The sequence below is a fragment of the Psammomys obesus genome, unplaced genomic scaffold (genome assembly GCF_907164565.1).
Source record: "Psammomys obesus unplaced genomic scaffold, mPsaObe1.curated_primary_1811, whole genome shotgun sequence".
Lineage (NCBI taxonomy): Eukaryota > Metazoa > Chordata > Mammalia > Rodentia > Muridae > Psammomys > Psammomys obesus.
The window spans coordinates 27,168,317-27,189,419 of NW_026593286.1; the positions used below are offsets into that span (position 1 = coordinate 27,168,317).

The 21,103-nt window shown below is 42.9% G+C and overlaps 1 protein-coding gene across 2 annotated transcripts in view; it reads right to left on the bottom strand.

Annotated features, from left to right (window-relative positions):
* The window catches only part of Adam23 (ADAM metallopeptidase domain 23), a 113,614-nt gene extending 95,292 nt beyond the window's left edge, over window positions 1-18,322 (bottom strand). For both annotated transcript variants that reach the window (XM_055616871.1, XM_055616870.1), the window contains exon 1: window positions 18,263-18,322. The gene's annotated coding sequence lies outside the window, so the exon portion shown is untranslated. The remainder of the gene's footprint in view (window positions 1-18,262) is intronic.
* Between the last annotated feature and the right edge of the window lie 2,781 nt (window positions 18,323-21,103).

Here is a 21,103-nt window from a genome sequence, read left to right on the forward strand (position 1 = left end):
GGGAGAAAAAGAGGGCGGGGGGGGGGCAGAAGGGAAAGGGAGGGCAGGAGAGGGAAAGAGAGGGCAGGGGAGGGAAAGGGAGGGGAGGGAAGGGAAAGGGAGGGGAGGGCAGGGGAGGGGAACACTGTTCAAAGATAGCCAGTAACCTACTTCCTCCAACCAGTCCATTCCCTGTGATATTCCTTGAGTTGGTGCCCTCATGATCTATTCACCTTAGTGGCATTGCCTGGGAACCAAGCCTTCAGCAAACGAGTCTTTGCAGAGTCACAGCATAATTTAAGCCAGAGCAATTTATAAATGATGGCATTTGGTAGACGTTCCACGATGCTGCGGACTACATGTCAAACAACGTCTACATATCTTTTTCTTTTCTTTTTTTTTGGGGGGAGGGGTGGAGGGTTGATTTTTCAAGACAGGGTTTCTCTATGTAGCCTTGGCTGTCTTGGAACTCTCTTTGCAGAACAGGCTAGCTTCCCCCCCCCCCAACACCCCCGCTTTTTGCCTCTCTCCCTTTTCTCCTTGAACTCACAGTGGTCCACTTGCCTCTGCCCCAATGCGTGCTGGGATTACAGGTGTGTGCCACCATACCGGGCTGGCTATATTTCTAAAGTAAAAGGAAACCCATTTATGCATGCAGAGTCCCTTGGTTCCTGGTACTTGGAAGCATCCTGGAATATGACAAGCATCCACAAGACAAAGCATGAAGGCTACCACGCTTCAAATCTGACAGCAGTGGTGCATCCCCCTTTTTGTACAGACTGAGTACTTATTTTTATCTTATGTCTTGCCACTGTGTATGTATTTGTGATACAATGTGTGCCTGCTGTCCCCAGGGCGTGTCATATCCCTTGGAGCTGACTCTATAGACAGTTGTGAGCCACCATGTCAGGTGCTGGGAACTGAACCCCAGTCCTCTAGAAAAGCTCTTAACTGCTAAGCATCTCTCCAGCCTCCAGTGGTAGAACATTTCTTAACATTCGAACAGAGGAGACATCAAGTCTTTGTTCAGTGTCACTAACTTGTGGGTTACATAAAATGCTAATAATTTTAGCTGTTTCTTATTTAGAATTAACACACCAAAGAGGGACAAATTATTAAGAACCAGGCTGAAACAGCAGATTAACTGAACACATGAGTATAGCTGACCATAGAAAAGGAGCCACAAGGTTAGGGTCAGAGGGAAGGGGAGGAGGACCTCCCTTATCAGTGGACTTGGGGAGGGGCATGGGAGAAGATTAGGAAGGAAGGATGGAATTGGGAGAGAATGAGGGAGGGGGCTAGGGTGGGGATACAAAGTGAATAAACTGTAATTTATTAAAATATAAATAAATTTAAAAAGAAACAAAAGGAAAGGAGCCACAAATTTATGACATCGCTGGTCAAACAGGCAAGGCAGCAACTGTTCGATCAGAAAAATAAAGTCACAGCTACCCCAGCATATCCATGACTCAGCATCACAACTACTAGAGTACATGCATGACACAGATGAAGTCGCAGCTACCCTAGTCCATCCAGGACACAGATGCAGTTATAACTACCCTAGTCCATCCATGACACAGGGGAAGTCGTAGTAACTCCAGTCCATCCATGATAGACGAAGTCACAGCCGCTACAGTCCATCTATAACACAGATTTTGAAGAGTTGTTTTCTCAACAATAACTTTTTTTTAACATTTAGGGGCTGGAAAGTTGGTTCAGTGGCTAAAATCACCTGCTGCTCTTGCAGAAGACCCAGATTCGATTCCCAGCACCATATGGAAGCGCTATAACTCCAATCCCAAGGGATCTGATGCCCTCTTCCAAGTGATGGGCACTCATGTGGTATACAGACAAACAGGCAGACAGAACCCTCATACACGAAATAATGAAATAAATCTTTCAAAAATTCAAAGTTTAACAAATTAAGGTGTAAATATTGTTATTTGGAAAACCTAGTTAATGTATAGCAACTCATCCTACTGCAGTTCCATGCAAATGAGGCTTCACAGTAAAAATAGTTCTTTATACCTTTAAGGTGACAGAAAAAAATAGGTCAAAATTTACATAGTCACAGACTATACAACTATATAAGCAAAACTATGATCATTTTCAAAAGTTTTTAAAAATAGAATATGACAATATCTTCAAGTGCTTCTATGAATAACAAAATGAAATAAAATGAGAGAAGAAGAGAAAGAGGCCTTTTACCCCCCCCCCAAAGAATCTAAGACGAACCCATTTGTACAGAATTTCTGCACAAAGAGTCTGGTTACCAGCCAGAGTATGACGAGCGAACTTTGTCAAAGGAACCAAACCCCGCTAAGTGCCTGGACTACAGGAAGGCTTTCACACAGGGCTTCCCAGGCAGCCCTCCCCTCCACCTCAGTTCACAGTCTGATGAACTGAGTCTGCGTGTGATCCCACAATTTAACCCACTGACAGAATCAGAAATCATAGCCAGGAATTCTGCTACAGATCCAAAGCACTTTCCACACAGCTCACTGTCAACTTACTCCTTACGGTGCGAATCGAGGGGAGGGCAAGATGGCGGCGCCAGGATGACTCTCATTCTGACCAGCAGCACAGCAGGATCAGCACAGTGACCAGCAGTCAGAACTCCCCCTTGGGCCGAGCACAGCCTTTCACGCTGCAGCTGATAATTTCTTTCCTCCTTTCCCCACCTTTTTCCTCCTCTCACCTAACTGTCACACAGGCACCTTCCCAAATGTCACCTGTCAAGGTTGGCCATTCAGTTTTGCAATCTTTGTTGTACCCCAAGGACCCTCTTGGCTGGTGGTGGGGCACACGGCTTTCAGTACATATAGGAACCTAGCCCTTTACACTAAGTATTCAAGATAACATTGGCCAACACAGGACACTGAAAGAGTAAAACTCCATTCCCTTTAGGATCACACAAATTAACACTGTCCCTTGGGAACTGTTTTATACTAAACACGGTGCTTACTATAAGGCTTGATCTTCCGGTCCTAGAAATATTATCTATTAAAAAAGAATAGAGTTCTCAACTACCAAGGACATATGTATCTGTCTAGAGAGAGAGAAAAAAAAAAAAAAACAGCTTGTCTAGCACACAGATGAGCTGGGATTTGAATGCTCCGTGGAGCATTGTTTTCTGCTCAAGGGAAGACAAGTATAGGCTGTCTGGAGGATAAACCTGCACCACTCCAGCAAGTCCGAGTACACACTAGAGAGGTTCTCCCACGGCCCTGTGGGCTATGTTTACACCGACTCACACAAGCACACTAGGATGTGGCTTATGGGTGCACAGGGCCACAGAGAATCTTGACTTCTCTCCCTGGGAGAACACATGGGTACTGGTTGCACTCCACAGATCCACTGCTACAGTTAGGCATCATGGAAAAACAGACACGGTTACAGACACTGATCTCTAAACATCATGTTGACTAGAAGTCTGTAACGTCATTTATGGGAAAGGCCTATAAACTATGTGTTTTAAAAGAACATCCACAATTAAAAGAGTATGTAAAACACATTCAGAAATAGGGTAGAAAAAAAGGAAAAAAAGAAGGAACTTGATAAGAAAAAAAAAACAAAACAGAAAATGAAACAAAACAAACAAACAGAAATCACTGGGGCCTTGCTCTGAACGGTGATGCTGACTGCGCTGAATGGGAACAATGAATACAGCTTTCCAAACCTAAAGTTCATTTGAAATCCAGAGGGCCATGTTACCTCTCCAAAGCATGCTTTCTTGTAAGTGGTAGATTCTCTTATTCTTCAGAATCAATGAAAAAGCACTGATTTCACTACCAATATACTTAAGATTCAATAAACATTATGTTAAAATTACAAAAAAAGAAAAAAGAAGAAGAAAATGTATCTTGGGAGTGCTTGTCACAAGACAACTTTATGGAGTTGGTTTTCTCCCGCCTTTTATGTGGGCTCAAGAGATCAAAATCAGGTCACCGGGCTGGCATGGCAAATGCCTTTACATGCTGAGCCATCTTGCCAGCCTGGAAAATTCTTTTTAGTACCTAAGTGGTGGAAAGTTTCTGCTGACTGACAGCTAACATGGGAGAAGATAGCTACCATCATCCATAAAGTTTTACGGTTTCACATGTGAACTTTTAAAGTCTCGAAGTGGTGACTTGCTTTGAAGTAGCTGCACATCGGTTGTTACAAATAGTAAACAGTAAATGTATAAGCATTTCCTGTCACACTGATGTTTTCTACACAGTGCCATCATCTCTAAAGTAAGACAAAGAAAAAGTCATGGCGCATCTGTCATGTTCTCCCCAATACAAGCAGATCGGGTGCAGATTAATTTTTAGAATCAGGCCTAATGTTCTGTCTGAAGAAGAAACTACACAGTGTTCCAGCTGCTGTGGCTTAATCCTAAACAGAACGTTACTACATCCTCTTTCACGTTAGTGCAGGAGAGCACTATTATATTTAGCTGTCTATCCATGCACATCTCTGAATGGTCCTCTCATGACGGGGGGGGGGGGGGGTACTGACTTTATCTTATCTGTGAAGCCCTGAGACGGCGACGCTGGCAGCCTTCAACCTGAGATGGCTTTCACCTTGCAGAAAGTTCTAAAGGACTTTAAAATGCCCTTTTGTACACTACAAAAATGCCCTGCTGTGCAACAGTACTGAGCACAGCAGGGAGGGCCTATAAATAGGGCCTGACATGCTCGAAATGTGGGCTTCTGTGTATTAGAAAAATTCTCTCTGAAACTTTTTTTTTCTTCCTGAAAAAGGCCCTGTACTCTTTTGTACTCTGGCTGAACATATATGAACAAAATTTTGGCCATTTTCTTGAGGACAATAGCAATCTCAGAGACCATTTTCCAAAAGGTGCTGGTAAGTGGCTAAAGTAGAGTAGCGTTCAGTGCCCAAGAGTAAGTGGCTTTTAAGTACAAAAACAGGAAACACACGCATATAGAACAGGAAACAAGGACCTGCTGCCGGTTGACCTAGTCTAAGAATCATTCTTGTCAGACCTGGGGGTGCTCTTGATCCACCCCCAGACTTCTCAGTCGGGGGCAAGACTGGGGAGCAAACCTGCTGCACCTTTAAGAGTTTAACCCCAGCTTCTCATGATAAGAAGTCTACTGAAAAAGTACAAGTTGTCCTTCGAAACAGGAAATGCGTGAACAGGTGCACTACTATTTTTCACTAATGTGTCTTAATGAAGGTTCTTTTCATCAGCCTTAGGAGCCTTTGTAAAGCCCTCCGCCTTCAAAGCAGAGATTCAAAAGTCACTCACACTCAGCTAACTCCAACAAGGACAGACAGCTCATGGGACAGCCCCCTTTCACTCAGAAACAAGGGACCAAGAAGGAAACTATAGACGGAGAAACTGAGGACACCACCAGGAAGTAATAATGTTGTGATTAAAATCCAACTCTCAAAAGACCTTGTTTTCTTCCGTAGTAAGGATACATCATCTTCGAGTTGAGGAAGTGTGGGAGGAATACATATTCGGAGCAGGGAGGTGTCAAGTGAGTATTTTGTTCACTGGGCTGGGTACAAAACAGTTTCCTGCCTAGAATCCACAGTCATGCAAACCTTGCCTTTATGAAAAGGAATATCTAATGGTTTCTTGCAGTTTGCTGTTTTTCCACAGTTCACTAACTCAAAAGCACACACAGAATCCAGGAGTGCTAAGCTACATGAAGAGGTAGCAAGATTATTTACTCCCGAAAGTGCTGCTGTCTCTCAGATTTTTAATGTTTACGTTAAAGACTGCATTGATGACGTCATAGGAACGAAGCTAAAGAGGCATGGGTGAATTTCTAATTCCCACTAAAACATCAGAACTTCTTTCTGCAGCTTATAAAACGCTGTTGAAGATGCATCAGGGAGAGACATTAGTTAGGAAAAAAAAAAGATGCAAAACAGAAAACGGTTTATCATTTGTACAGTTAGTAAACACTGCAGGTTGGTGACTCAGCTAGGAAAATTAATGGGTGCTCAGAAAGAATTGTCTTCCTGCCTGAATGACTTAGTCATCCCTGAATTACTCAGCCTAAAACCTCAGTAACAAGCCCCTCCTTTCCCTGATTCAGTCCTAAACTGTGCGCTCCTTAGGACTTAAGTCTCATTCTTGTCCTATAGCCAAACTCTGTGTAGAAAGCAGAAGGAAGGGAGGTGGGTTGGAAGGTCAAATGAAGACCCCCATCCCCATCACCACTGTTTGAATATCTTTAGAGAGGAGAGTATGTTCTTAAGGCCAAGTCAGGCTAGCTTGGCGGAGAAACAGCAACAATAGCAGGAGAACTGATGCTGTTATGTCTCTAAGAAAGCCCTCCTTGGTAAAATTACAAAAAAAGAAGACAGAAGGGTGGAGGGAGAGAGAGAAAAAGGAGGGAAGGGGAAAGGAGGGGAGAAGAGGGAAGAGAAAATAAGTAAGGAGTGCAAGGAGGAAAGAGGAGGAGAAGGTGGAAGAGGAAAGAGGAGGAGGAAAGAGGAGGAGGAAAGAAAGAGGGAAAGGAAGAGAAGGAAGAAATGGAACAGGAAAGGGTAATTATGCTGGTGATAGAGCAATTAGTAGCATAGTAGTTAGCCTGAGCATAGTAGTTAACTACAATAGATACAGATGTCAAGACAAATATACACTGTATTATTAAAAAGTATAGTTTTGCTAATTACATCCCAATAAAGCTAGAAGGGATGCTAAAAATAGAACCCATAGGGATTTGTAAAAGATACAGTCTGTCCTTCCAGTATAAGAATATTTAGTCACACTGGAAAGTCTGATCTATCGCATGAGTGGTCTTGCTTGGACAGAAGACAAATGAGGAAGAGGGAAAATGTGTCCCAGATGGTATGTTAGAGATTTTTAGCCTCTTACTTAAAAGATATCCCTATAAAAAGGTAAATGCTATTTTAATTCTTTAAATTTGACTTGAACGTTTTCACTAAAAAAAAATTAAGTTCCTATGAGTTGTTTTCTTCTAAACCTCATGGACATCATTGGGGAAGATGAATTAGAACTGACGTTTCTGAAGAGTGCGTTTTAATAAGCAAGTCAGAACCAGCTGTAGTTAGGATTCTAATATTGGGGCTTCTAATTTATAATTAATTTAAAAAGAGCAGAGAAATGGCTTTCTATGGTGAATCTGGCCTGTGAATCACCAAAAGAAAGATGCTAGAAATAACACAATCTTTATTGAAAAATAAATAAATAAATAAATAAATAAATAAAACCACCAATGATCTTAATGAGCCATTTTGCCTGATATCAAGCTGTGAATTTACAAAAATCCACACAGAATCAAGAGGAAAGTTTAATAAATCATTGTTTAGGACAAGATTTATGCACGGAATAGAAATTATAAAAACAAGGCAACGTGAAAACGCCAGCTCATACTGTTTCATTTCTGTAAGGTTCACATCTACAGGACTTTTCAAATACATCTGGCATGTGTCCTTCCAAAACTCAAACTGGAACTTAACCTTCAGGTGATGGCATAGTGAAGTAGGTTCTGGGGCAATGCCGAGGCCATGAGGGCTCTGCTCACATAAAATGGGATCAGTGTCATTACAAGACAGGCTTCAGAGAGCCACCTCAACCTCCCATCTCCTCCCCAGTGTGAGGACATGATGCTTGTCCTTCTAAGATCCTGAGGCAGACTCCTTCACCACATTCAAATCTTCTTGCACCTTGATCTTGGACTCCCCCACCTCCAGAACTGCAGGAATGCATTTCCGCTGTTCTGGGCTATTCTGCCATAGCTTCACAAATGAACTAAGGTAATGCCTCAGTTCCTAGAGGCTTTGACAATGGACAGTCCCAGGTTCTGTTACCAGCTGTCATTAGGAGCCGCTGTGAAGCTTGCTTATCTTGTTGACCTTAATTTGCTCTCTTCAAAAAAACATATCATTTTTACTTTGCAGGTGTTTTGCCTTCATGTATAACTGTATGAGCACATCAGATCCTCTGGAACTGGAGTTATAGGCAGTTGTGAGCTGCCATAGTGGGGGTTGGGGGGGAGCTGGGAATTGAACCCAGGCCTTCTGCAAGAGCAGCCAGCACTCTTAACTGCTGACCTCCCCAGGGCCCCTCCATTTTCTCTTAATCCAAGCCTCTAGGTCTCCACATTCAAATCTCAACCTGGCCAACTCTTAAAATTAAACTTCATGTCTAATTTGAAACATCAGTTTCCATGAACATCTAGCTCCACAGCCACTCCTACCCTTAATCTAACTTACATGTCCTTCCCATGTGACTAGAATCACATGTAATCTTTACTCTTGCACTTCTAGGACCTTCAAGAAGTGCCTGTGAACCGATCTTTCTCCTCCACCATCCTGTAAGCTTTGTGAGGAGATGATCCCTCTCTTGTGACCTTAACACTTCCTGCCACTCAGCAGACATGCAATAAACATCATGAAATAAAATACTTTGGATGGTTTATGAAAGGCTTCCTTCCATCAGTGGAAATGTATTGGTCATTTCACTGACGTTAGAAAGAACTTCATGCACTTGGTTCATACAGAAGATCAGTATTGGAAGCCCACCTAAGTATTATCGCTGCTCCTTTGCAAGATGACGGCTATCCATATTAACCCTAATGCTGATAAATGTCTTACCGTACCGGGACTGTAAGGCTAAGTTCCTCCTTGGCAGGAAAACAATTTTATCTGCAGACAGACAGGTGAACTCTTACCAAATAGTGAAAACTATATAAGCCAGGGTATTGCCTTTCTCATTCAACTGTCAGAAAATTAAGATCTAGCTTCAGTAACTACCGCAACGAACCCATCCCCAATGTCTACTCACTTAGAACCTGCTGTGCTTTTGACCATTTTGTCATGACTAACCTCTGCTAGGATTTCTATATAAAATTTTTGTCTTCAAAACCCAATAAGCGCTCTGAAGAATGAATCAAGTTCTGGTTTATTCGGCCATATTCCCCCTCACATTGGTTACCTGCACGGGATCCCCTTTTATCCAGCAGTCAGGAAATAGTTCCTTGGTTCACTAGGTTTATATTTTATATCTTGTGTTGGATAACAAGTGCCCAGAGATGCCACGGGCAGGCAATTAGAGTCTTTCGGTTTTGGTATAAATTCTTAGCTGTTACATTTTTCTCTCTGCTGTAGCATCCAGGTTTTCTCTTCCGGGCCATCACAATCGTATGAGCTCTTGGAAACTAAAAAAAAAAAAACCCTAAAGCTAGCTCCTGAGGCCATTCTGATATTCCCAACCTTGAAGACTCCTCCCATGACGATTGTTGTCAATAGACAGCAAGACCTGGGGTGGCAGGGCTTCTTGCTCTAAAGCAGAAGGCACGCCTTAGCTAGATCTTGTCCGTCTGTGAAAAGCAAGAGTCAATATGTAGACCTGAGGAAGAACACTTGACTTACATGCACAACCCCGGTTCAAGCCTCAGCATAAGAGGCAGGGGAGGGGGTGGGAATACCAACATTTGGCTTGTTTTGTTTTGGGGAGACAGCGTCTCTCTATCCTGTAACTTTGGCTGGCCTGGATCTCTCTCTAGGGACCAGGCTGACCTCAAACTCACAGAGCTCTGCCTGCCTCAGCCTCTCCAGAGCGCAGGGATTAAAGGGGTGTACAACAATGCTTGTGATTTTATTTCAAGGTTGCTGTTATCATTGTAGTTAATTGTGAAAGCTCTTCTCAGGCCCTTTTTGTGTAGATGGGACAATCATGGCAAACAGCTAAAACCAGAGCCTGCTAATTTTTGGAGAATACTCATCTTATTTTAAATTTTCCACAGTGTCTGGGCCTGATCCACCAACACAAAGATGACTCATCAGCAGTAAATAATACCTAACGCATCCAACAAAAGCTTACCTGTCCAGAAGGAAATGTCTAGGGAGAGACCTGGGAAGTTCTTATCTTGTCAGAGAGAATTTGGCAAAAATCAGAGCCATCTGGACCCCTAGAACCAAATTGTTCAGAACTAAACAGGAGAAAAGGTCTGAGAGGGTGAGATCCCTTTGCAACTCCTTCCCCCTGGCAGGAGAACGTTTCCCTCGTGTACTCCAGGCCATGCACATGAAATCCAACTATGTCATATTACATGTGGCACAGTCAAATCAGGATCCGTGCTCTTGGAAACAGCTTTTTAAGGTTCCTCGTTATCACAGAAACTTTTTTTTTCTGAAATTATCAAAATAGTTCCAATCTTCCTGAAACACCTAAATGCAAAAGAGACCACAGCCTCAAACCAGCCCCTGGAAATGACCGTCGGATAATCAGCTGTAAGATACGAACAGATTCCCTTATTAACAGCAGCACTTAATGCTGCCTCTCTGGCTGACTTGGATCAGGATGGTGAGTCTGTAGGCTGTGGAACCATAAGCAAAGTACCAACCAGGGTGGTGGCTTAAATGAACAAACAAACAAGTTATCTTCTCATAGTCTAGGGAACCCAGGAAAGAAGTGTCAACAGGGCCGATTAAACTCTGGAGGCCTCTTCCTGGCTTACAGAGGCCACCATCTCGTGATCTTCATGCGGTGTCTATGTAAAGTCATGACTACTCAGATTTCTCATTCTTATGAGGAAACCATTCCTAATGAATTCTGGACTCTCTCAAAAGCATGTGTTTTAACTAATCACCTTTTTAAAAACCTTGTTCCGTCATACGTGATGGGGTACTGAAGTTCAGAGAGCTTTAATTTGTGGAAGAGTGGAAAGTCAGCTCAGGACACACGGCCATGCCCAAGGCACGGGGCTGTTTTAAATGCAACTGGAGCCTTATGTGTGTCCTTTGGATTGTTAAATGTTGGTGGAGAAAGTCTGGAAAGTCAACAGGAGCCTATGAAATCCTGAGGGCCACACCCAGCTCTCTAAGATGTTGATAGCTCCGTAACCACTAGAGAGCCACCACAGAATCCAACCAGGCTGGAATTCCAAACTGCAACCGAGTCTCACCAGGTCTCAGACTGCCCAGAAGCAGAGGAGATGAGTACAGCTCCTTTAAGGGGTTATTTAAGGAGTTTGAACACAATATGGGCAAAGTGCTGAGGTGAAGCTCTACTGGCACCATCGTTGGCATGATTTACACACCCCTTCAACTTAGGAAAGGAGCGTTTTCCCAAAGTAGCAGCATCTGAAGACACAGACGTGTTCCATACCCTGTGCGACCCTAACTTCTTCGGACAAAAGCCCTGAGCGCGTGTCACCTGATAACCTCCACTGCAGACCCAGGGTACACAGTGTAGACCCCAAATGCCCTGCACCCCTTCGAATGTGCAAAAGGAAGTGAGCGGGGACTCTAATTGCCGAGGGGAGAGAACGGCTGCGTGCAGTGACATAAAGCGGTCATCTTAGAAGAGGAGTTAGAAAGTCCAGAATTCAAGCTCTTAGACAGTCCCACAACCTAGGGCTGGTCCCAGGCCAGTCTGCTTCCCACCGTTTCTAGCACAAGCTCTCTGCACCGGAATTCTGAGCACACACGCCACCAGCCGCTGAAGAACTACCTGAGAGATGGCGTGAGAGATGTCTGCCCCACCTGGAAGGAAGTACCAAATGGTCTCTTTCCTCGGAAGCAGCTCACAGACGGCAAGTGCCTGGAGCTTGTGAACTCAACCGAACTCCTTTGCCTCTCCATGACTGCCAGGCAGGAGCTGAGCGTGCAGAGTGCCAGGATTCCTCTGCGCAAGACCTTCAGGCGGCCGCAGAGAGCAAACAGCCTCAGTTTGGTAGAGTCTCCCTTCCCAGACTCACCTTTCCATTACCCATGATTCCCTTGGATCCTCACGCCAGGCTCCTGTAGCAGGGATCCGTGCTCTACAGCAGCACCCCGTGAAGCCCAGAGGACCCACTCACCGGAGGAACGTTCTCCCATTACCAAGGCGTCTCAGCCGCTCTCCATCATGGTTTTGTTTTCGATGGAGATTTTTTAAAATATATTTTTACTTTTTTGAGGTTATAAGAGAATTACATCATTTCCCCCTTTCCTTCCTCCAAACCTTTCCATACACCCACTCCCTTGATCTCTTTCAAATTCATGGCCTCTTTTCCTTTATCGGTGGTGGTGGTGGTGGTGGTGGTGGTGGTGGTGGTGTGTGTGTGTGTGTGTGTGTGTGTGTGTGTGTTCCTAAATAAATAAATACAACCTTCTCAGTCTGTATAATGTGATTTGTATGTATGTATGTTTTCCAGGCTGGCCATTTGGTATCGTATAACCAACTGGTGTGTTTTAATATCATCTGTGTGCATTTTAATTTCATTTCTCTAACTTGGATTCTTTTTTTTTTCTTTTAACTGTGAGTTCTTGGGAAAGAGGGGAAAAAAAATCTCTCACACATCCTTGAATTCCCTACGCTGCTCAGCACAGCGTCTTACACAAACTAGATGCTCAGTGTGTTGACTAACTGAAGGATGAATTAACCATGTCAGTCAGCATGAAAGCCGGCTTCTTTATTTAACCTAACTGAAACGATTTCAGTGAAGTTGTTTTCTTCTTTCAAGAGTACAGCATGAACTGCTTTTAATGAGCAAATTACTGTGTGCATATATGCCTCTGTAAATCGATGTTTTCTAGATATGCATCATACACACCCGAGTCCCAGGAAATTCAAAGAAAGAGCTCTTCTAGAACCAGAACTACCTTTCTGGATATATCATAGTAACACTCTTTTTTAATCCTGCCCCTTTTTTTTTTTTCTTACTTAACTCATTACTGGAGCCATTCCCATGCACGCAGAAACCCTGAGAGCCCTGACATCATCTGAATCTATACAATGCCACTAGGTACCATTCCCTTGTTTTCTTCTCCTATGTACCCACATAGCACCCTCTAGGAGAAGGAGAATATGAGAGCCAGTCGGAGTAATGCTCTATGCACAGGAGAATGCCTCCATGGCTGCCATGGGGTTGATTGCTACTCAGAATCCCACACAGCCTTGCCTCTCCCGTGGCTGCTGCTCCACTACAGCTTTCAGCAGCGCCCACATAGTCCATGCTGAGTTGCGTCTCTTGGCTCACTTGGTTACTAATAAAGCAGCCTTCTCAGTCTCCATGTTCTGTGTCTGCAGGTCCCCAGTTTTAGGTTACAGCAATCTACTGCTGAGTTCCTACAGTTTTCACCCAAGCAGGGCTCGCTCTCGCTCTCTCTCTCCCCTCAATAATATCTCTGCCTGATTAACCACCTAGAATGTAGGTACACGGTGGAAATTCTACCTTCTCTACCCTGAGTATGGGTCAGCAGCATGCAAGCATTTACTTTACTGTTTATTTGTCACAGGGTCTTTCTATGTAGCCCTAGCCGGCCTACGGCTTACCAGGCTGGCTTTGAACACTCAGGTCATCCTCCTACCTCTGCTCCCCAAGTGCTGACATTCCAGGTATGTGCTCTTAAATAATCAGGAGAGCATGCTGGTAGACTGGGCAGTCACCTTGGAGCCAATTGTGTGGCCTGAATATTTAAGCATCCAAAACATTCAACAACCTGCAAGTCCTGCGATTTTCTAAATCAGTGACCAGTGAGCAGCTCTGGGACAACAGAAGTCATGCTGCATGAACCACAGCATGTTTTCAATGTCATGGAGAATGTTCCCTAAGTATCTGCTCCATAGACTACCCCTTCTGTATCATCAAAGCCTTCCACATCAGATCTGTTTCTCGGTGTATTAACTCGCTCCATCATCGCAAAAGCACTGATAACCATGCCTTCTTCTAACGCCTGCTCTCAACCAATTCTGCAGTGGCCATCTGCTGTCCCCCAAGTTGTGTTCTCTCATTCATTCCCAGCTCTGTAACTGGCTCCCCTAAAGACTCCCAGCTTCACTAAAACCTCTCTCTTCCAACCACACTGGCAAATCAACTGGAAAATTCAGAGGATGCTTATTGCTTCCTGACTTAACAGCTCATTCAGCTGCACATAATGACGTGAATCAGGTTTTTGAAACTGTCAACATCGTTCTTCTGCTGATTCTCCTCCTACTCCCCACTCACTTGTCCACCTTCACAGGGTCCTCTCCCCACCTCCTGCCTATCCCCCCAATTCTCTTTATTCTGCCTTTCCTCCTTCATTTAAAGGCATTCGTCATTGTCATTAACGGAAGTGACTCTCGAGGCGACCCCCTCCAGTTCCCATTTCCCCATGAGTTTTATCCAACTACCCTCTAGACACACTCTGTCCAATCGAGACACTTCTGTGGGCTTTACCTCTTTTTTTTCTGCTTTGTCATCCCATCAAACCAATTCTAATGATTTTTTTTTCTTTTTTTACCAACTGGAGACTTCTTAAAAGCGTCCCCTCACATTGCCTGTGAACCAGACTTCTGTTTACTACCCATGACTTTTACAACCTCGGGAATGACTCCCAAGAAATTGGGCATAAGTACCAGAACGTCCATGAGTTTCTTATCAAGGAAAAAGAATGTAAACACTCAGGCTTCACTTGCTTTCAGTCAACATCAAGATCACTAATTTTGAACGTCAGGCAGCTGGGTGACACATTATTCTTGTCCACGAGATTGCCTCATGGGTAACATCTCTGATGTGTGGCCTATGATAATAGAGGCTCCCTGGACTAATGGTCAAGGAACTTTAAAGCTGTCAACTCTTTACTGGAATTTACTGGAACCTGAGTATGTCCTCTTGGGTGAATGGAAAGGAATTAAAAGGTTTAGCATCTTTTTCTTCTTAGTGTGGGGTTTGTTAGTTTTTGCTGTTGCTGTTATTTAGTTGTTTGTTTACTTGCCTCTTTTTCCACCTCCTCCTCCTCTTCCTTCTCCTTTTCTTCTGTCTTGACCTTTGCATCTAACTCTACTCAGCTCTACAAACAGACATGCTGACCACTGAAAAATTATTTGTCCCAAACACTAACATTCTGGTTTAATATAGTCACCTAATCTCTCTCCTTCACCTCCACATCAAGAACTATCATACTTTGAAAGGAGTGGAAAGAGGTATCTCTGGGTTCCTAAAAGTTCTTCACCTGTTCTCAGGTATATTACTCTGTATAAGCATATCTCTCTCCCTCTGTATTATACATTCAGAACTCAACTCCTTGAAACATACTGATATGTGGGCAAAGTTCCCTCTTTTCCATTCTTTGACCACTGAAAAAGCCTTTTGCTCATCTTCTAAGGATTGGCTTTTCCATGACATGAGCTTCTGGACCTAGATTCCAGAACCCAACAAGTTAAGCTACGCCTAGGCTTAGATTTGCAGAATTATCCCCCTCTGTCTTAACCCTGTAATTTATGAAAAATTCTACAAAAGGCCAACATTCCCTTCAGGCACTGCATTACTCATCACGTGCCCCTGCCCCTTCTTACCACATACCATCACAGATCTGTTCAACTTGGGTTAGGTGCTACCTAGGCCTCAAAAAAAAAAAAAAAAAAAATGACAGACAACCAACTATGCTGTCTGTGACGTCTGCAGTCCTCATTTCCCCAAAGCAATTTTGCCAAGCACATTTAGCAATCAGGGGCTAAGGTGACACACCCTCTATGATAAACACACAGACTAAAGGACTTAAGCTTTCCCAATTCTCCTGCTGCCTGAGAATCAGAAATAACCTGATTGCGAGAAGTCTATGGGCTAAACATCAGCTCCATAGCGTGAGACTTCCCCACCCTCTCTGAAATCTGTAAGAAGGAACGCCTGCTTAGCCTGGTGGGTCTTAACTCTCTTCAGATCCCCACCAGACCCATCTGTTTATCTGTGGTGTTAACGAGTCCTCTGATAAATATCTTACCCCAAAAGACAATCCATCTCTAGTTTCTCTCTTGACCTTTCCATGCCTGGATGCATTTCTCCATCTTCTCCATCTCCCTCGTCCTCCCATTTCTCAATACTTTCCTTGCTGATAACCACATGTCTTACAAAGTAGGTCTCCAACATTACCCCTTCTAACATGTACTCTCACATTCCACCATGCCTCTCCTTGGGTGACAGTTAGCTGCAAAACTGGAAACTTTAGGTGCATGCAAAATAAGACGCTGTTCCTTTAAATGGCTACTGACATCCTTTCAGATTGTGTTGTTGTTGTTGTAATCAGATTAGGCACCAGTTTAAACCAAGCAAAACTGCTGACTTTTCCTCCAGGCTACCACAGTAAACTTTGTTCATATAATGTTAAATTCTCTATATGAGAATTCATACTCCCTAGCTACTCCCATCCACCATCTTTAAACATATGACTTATAAGGAAGTTTATTCAATGCCTCCCATGGAGCACGCTTCAGAATGTGTGAGGGTCTACACGTAATGACAACGCTTTCCAGTAAGAATATGAATAAGTCTTCCAAATGAAATCCCTAGCCTTCTGTGTGGGAAAGGAATCAGCCTATTCCCAGTGCCGCCCTTACTGGCTGCACATAATAAACTTTTCTTCACTGATTTCACTTACTAGCTTTGTACTCACCAAGAAGTAAGCCTTTTGGGTTTGTTCACACTACCACGGCATTCCAAGTTAACCTTTAGCACAGCGCACTTCACACTCTTCGAAAGTTATTTCTCTCTATCCACCATCCCCCACTAGACTCAGTTCCTCAAGCAGTGATATTCATGATAGGCGTTCAGCCTGGTTCCTTTGCATGCTAAATGCTAGTGATAAGTATCTTCTAGTCTGCCTCCATAACTCGAAGCACGCTAGGACGCCGCATGTGACCCTTTCTCAGACATCACTTTTTTGACTGGGAAGTTCTGCTGTGGTCATGATATTTGAATATTCAGAGTCCACAGCCGTCGGTGCAGCGGTAAGCATGGCCTCCAAAGTACACTGCAGTCCTGACTGCAGCCTGCACCTCAGGCAGCGTCAAATAAGCAGAGGACTGAGACCAACTAAAATTAGCCACATCCTGGTACTCAACATAGCCTAAGACTTGGCAAGACAATCCCTTCTGCAGGCACCCTGCTGACAAGGCACGGTGAACTGGAAGTCAACCAAAGAAGAAAACCTGCAGTATCTTTAACACAGAAAGCCTGAGTTCTGCTGATTCATTCTGACTTCAGGCTGCAATAACACCCGAGTAAGGAGCACCCAAGCTTACTCTGCAACTTTCTTTCTGCAGAGCCGACAGAATCTGGCATACAAGAAATCTAATAGTCTTCTGCAATTCCTCAGATGTGGGCTGCGGTCACCTGCATCACAGCGTCTGGTATTACTTAATATTAAGTAACATTAATATGAATATTACTTAAGTAATATTGTCTTATAAAATGTAGTCCTTCTTAAACTACCGATGAGAGCTGAAAATTCTGTCTGAGTCTCAGTAACTACAGACACTCATATGGGAAACCACCTTCACCAAAGCCCCATTGCCAGTTCAGTGTGAACTCTTCAGTCCTAGCTAAGACAAGAGCTCTTGTTCACACTTTGCATAAGAACACCTGAACAAACTGTTCCAACTTAGGAAAAAGCGTTTAAATATCAGCATAAACACAGGCACAGAGACAATAGGGTAAATTTTCATCAGTACAAAGTTTCAAAGAATGTGCATTGGTGCGAATTATGAAGCAAAGAACCTTCTCAAAATAGCTAGCTTGTGAGTCATTGTTTACTTTCTTCTTCCTACATAAGTCATGTGTGTTGCATTATAAAAAGCAAAACGAAAGAAATTTCTAGACTTAAGTCTAACTATGCGTCAGTCAGTAATTTATTATGCTTCTTATATCAGAATTACTACAGTTAGCATTCAATTAACTAGCATTACTTCAAATATTTATTCCTTTTAAAGTCATAGTATGACAAGACTGGGCCCCTCAACAGTCAATCATGGATCAGAGCGGGGCTAACAGGGCCCTATGCCTCCTTATTGAACTACTGGCTATTGATGGATTTTGGGGGAGGGGTGGTAATTATCTTCAGTTACATACCCACTGATAAGCCCACCAGAATCCAATGAACAGTTTCAAACCCCATGGTAACACAGACAATTCTGGTTAAAACTCAATGGATATCAAAAAAGGAAAATAATATATGAATGTAGAAAGGAGACTTAAGGGGGAAGGGTGGGTGTTTGAGGTGGGAAGGAGATTAAAAAAGGCAAAGTTACAGTAATCAAGAACATTCTTTTTATGTACATGAAAGTATCTAATTATCACAACTCGGGAAAAGTTATTAAAATTGTAACATGTAAGTTCTTTATTTGGGACACATAACATGTTCAGTGTCTTTTTTTTTTTTTTTTTCAGAAAAAGAAAATAAAGTCATTACTACTATTCCAACTTACCAGTATTCTTGGCCAGATAACACACTAGAAAAATACCAGTTGCTTCAAAGCAGATGTCGTTTTGGTGAGTCTTAGAAATGAAGTTTTACTTTCCCTGCTTCCTAAAAGGATTTGCTGCACACTTACTTGTTCAGTATGAGGTCAAGAATGAACTTGGAGCCAAAGGCTTCAATCTGGAAGCTCGCCTGGGCCAGATGGACAGCCTGAATGCAAAGAGACAGAAGGAGCCATAAGAGATATTTAACAGGACCAGCATTTTTGTGTAGACTTTTTCTGCATCTTATGTATCAACTCATCTCTTTAAAGACTGCGTGTGCCATCTTGGTTCTGCTTGGAAGATCCACTGTGTGACCAGCAAAGACACTAAAAAAAAAAAAAAAATCAGTCCTCCCAAACAAAGCCACAGGGCAAGAATCAGCAGTATGTCCTGCTGGACCTGCAGAGTGACCATGATGAATTGTGCAAAACTCTAATCAAAGCTTGACTTTAGACTATATTGTATCCCCAAATGAAGCTTCCTACACACCAAAGTGAGAACTCATGTCAGCACCCTGCTCTTCAGTGGGATTGAGGACTTTCTTTATGTGATATATCAGCAGAATGTGACAATAAAATGCAACAGGACAGCCTTCTGGCTTCTGAAAACACTTGACCTCTTAGGAATACCAGGTTTACATTCCCCTTTAAGAGTCATGCTTAGGAGTTTGATGCTTTAATTCAAAGCCCAACAATAATCCCACCTAAACCAGGATCATATTTAGCAGGTGTTAAAAGATTAGCATAGGTCAGAGAAGTGCCCTGAATAATGTAAATTAACAAATCAATGATGAGTTGTCAAAGTAGTATCCCCCATAAAGCTTTCCTTTGTCATCCTATCAAGTTAAAAGAGAGAGAGAGGAAAAAAAAAGACAGCAACTCCTTAGACTCATTCTCAAGCCAGAGACAGCACCATACAACAGGTGAGGCCAACTGAAACATCCCCTCTAGGGGCTTTCTTTTCCCAGCTCCCTCTGTTGCCACTCCAGGCTCCTCTTAGCCCTCCCTTCCATTAGTGTTTATCAAATGTTCCCCATCCTTCAAAGGCATCCCAGTCGCCTGCCCTCATATACACTCTAGGAATGAACTCTGGTCCCCAGAGCAGCAGGAACAACTTGCTTCCCCTCCTCCGTCCATTGGGATGTTTGCTTCCTTCCATTCAGTGAGGGCCGAGACACAAGTCTCAGGCATCTTGCAAATGATGGTAGATTAAGGACTCTTCCCCAAAACTATACAACCTTCAAAAGTCCACCAAACATTTATTGTCAAGACTATTATCTTGCCACAGCCATAAAAACACCATCAATAAAACTATGGTTTTTACTTCAGTCCATCCTAACTGCCAGTCACTCAATAAAATCAGTAAGCAGAATTTTAAAGGCAATTAACACATACTAAATTTGAAATACAAACCAGTTAAGTGTTTCCTGTTACCCTAACCCCATCAGCCTCCATTCCAAAGTCCAAACCATGTAGAACAAGATCGCCACACCTGTCCAAGGTTCCTGCATCTAAACGTAAGAATAGGAAGCATCTGTTTTGTCAAGCATGGTCTCTGTCATCTGCGGTGACCTTTAAATAGCCAATACAAACTGTTTGGTCTTTACATGAACTCATTTCTATCTTGCACCATGAATTTTTGATTGAAGACATTTATATGGATGAATAAATAAGAGGAGGTTTTTCAGCTATGGTTTCCGAAAGCTTTTTTTTTTAAACTCTAAAAGTTATTTCCTGAGAATATAAGCACTTAAGTATATTTTCCTCATAAAAATGTAATAGAGAACTGTTCACTTGTGACAACCCAGCTTTACCAGACTGATCCATAAGACCTCCTAAAGCTTCCTTACAAATGCTAAGAACCTGCTGTTGACCCAGGAAAACCTTATCTTCTTGCAAATAAGCAATGAGACAAATGTAAACAGCAAGGGGATCCGTGGAAAAATAGGGTAGGTGGTGATAAACACAGCACACCCGTTTTATACAACTGCTTGAACTTGCACAATTTGATTATCACTAAGTTTGTCCTAAGTCAGCATGACAAACTTCAGTGTTGCAGAATCTAGTCCAAGATTTAGCAAGTGACACTGGGTTTGCCTTCTGCCCTTCTGGAGAGTTCATGGTGCAAGCGCCTTCGAAGAAATCTCACAGGTAAAGATTGCTGCAGCTAGAAGGCACAGTCCCAGGGAACTCTTGCCTCTGTGTCTAAGTGGCCGCCAGGGCTAAGACTGAGCCACATTATGGCAGGGTTAGGACAGCAGCTACGAGAAGACTTCCCTGACAAAATGCTATTTGAATGAAATTTCAAAAGTTAAATAATACCTAGGAGGGGAGCAAAAGATTTATGTTCAAAAATAGGCTCAAAAAAAAAAAATGACTACTGGAATAAAGGATAGTTTTCCATTTAAAAAAAAATACATGTGCTGTGTAGGCAAATAACTTCCAGAGTAGATGTCATCAGGCCTCGCCAAGTGAGCTACCAAACTTTGTGTGACGTGCTCAATGTAAAACTTCTGTTGTCAAATGTGAACACAGGGCCCAGACGGCCACGTTCCCTCCAAATGCTCACTCCTGGCATTTCACTCAGCAGCATCTAGTTCACAGCAGCAGCAGCAGCAGCACCCTCCATATATATAAATCAGTTGCCCTCTGGAACCGCCGAGGTGATCTGCCACACCAGTAATAATGTGCCTATCTTCTACAGGGGAAAAATCTGATTCATTATCGTTATCAAACAGAGGTATTCTAACATTTTAACTTATTTCATTTTTAAGGTCAGGCTGTACATTTTTTTTTCCTATAAAATAATATGTCTTACGCATATTGATTTTATTTGCTCACACTATCAAAAAAAAAAACCAAACAAACCTATAAATTCACTTAATAGAGTTGTATCTATTTGAAATAATATCATTTTTCTCTCACCCCGTT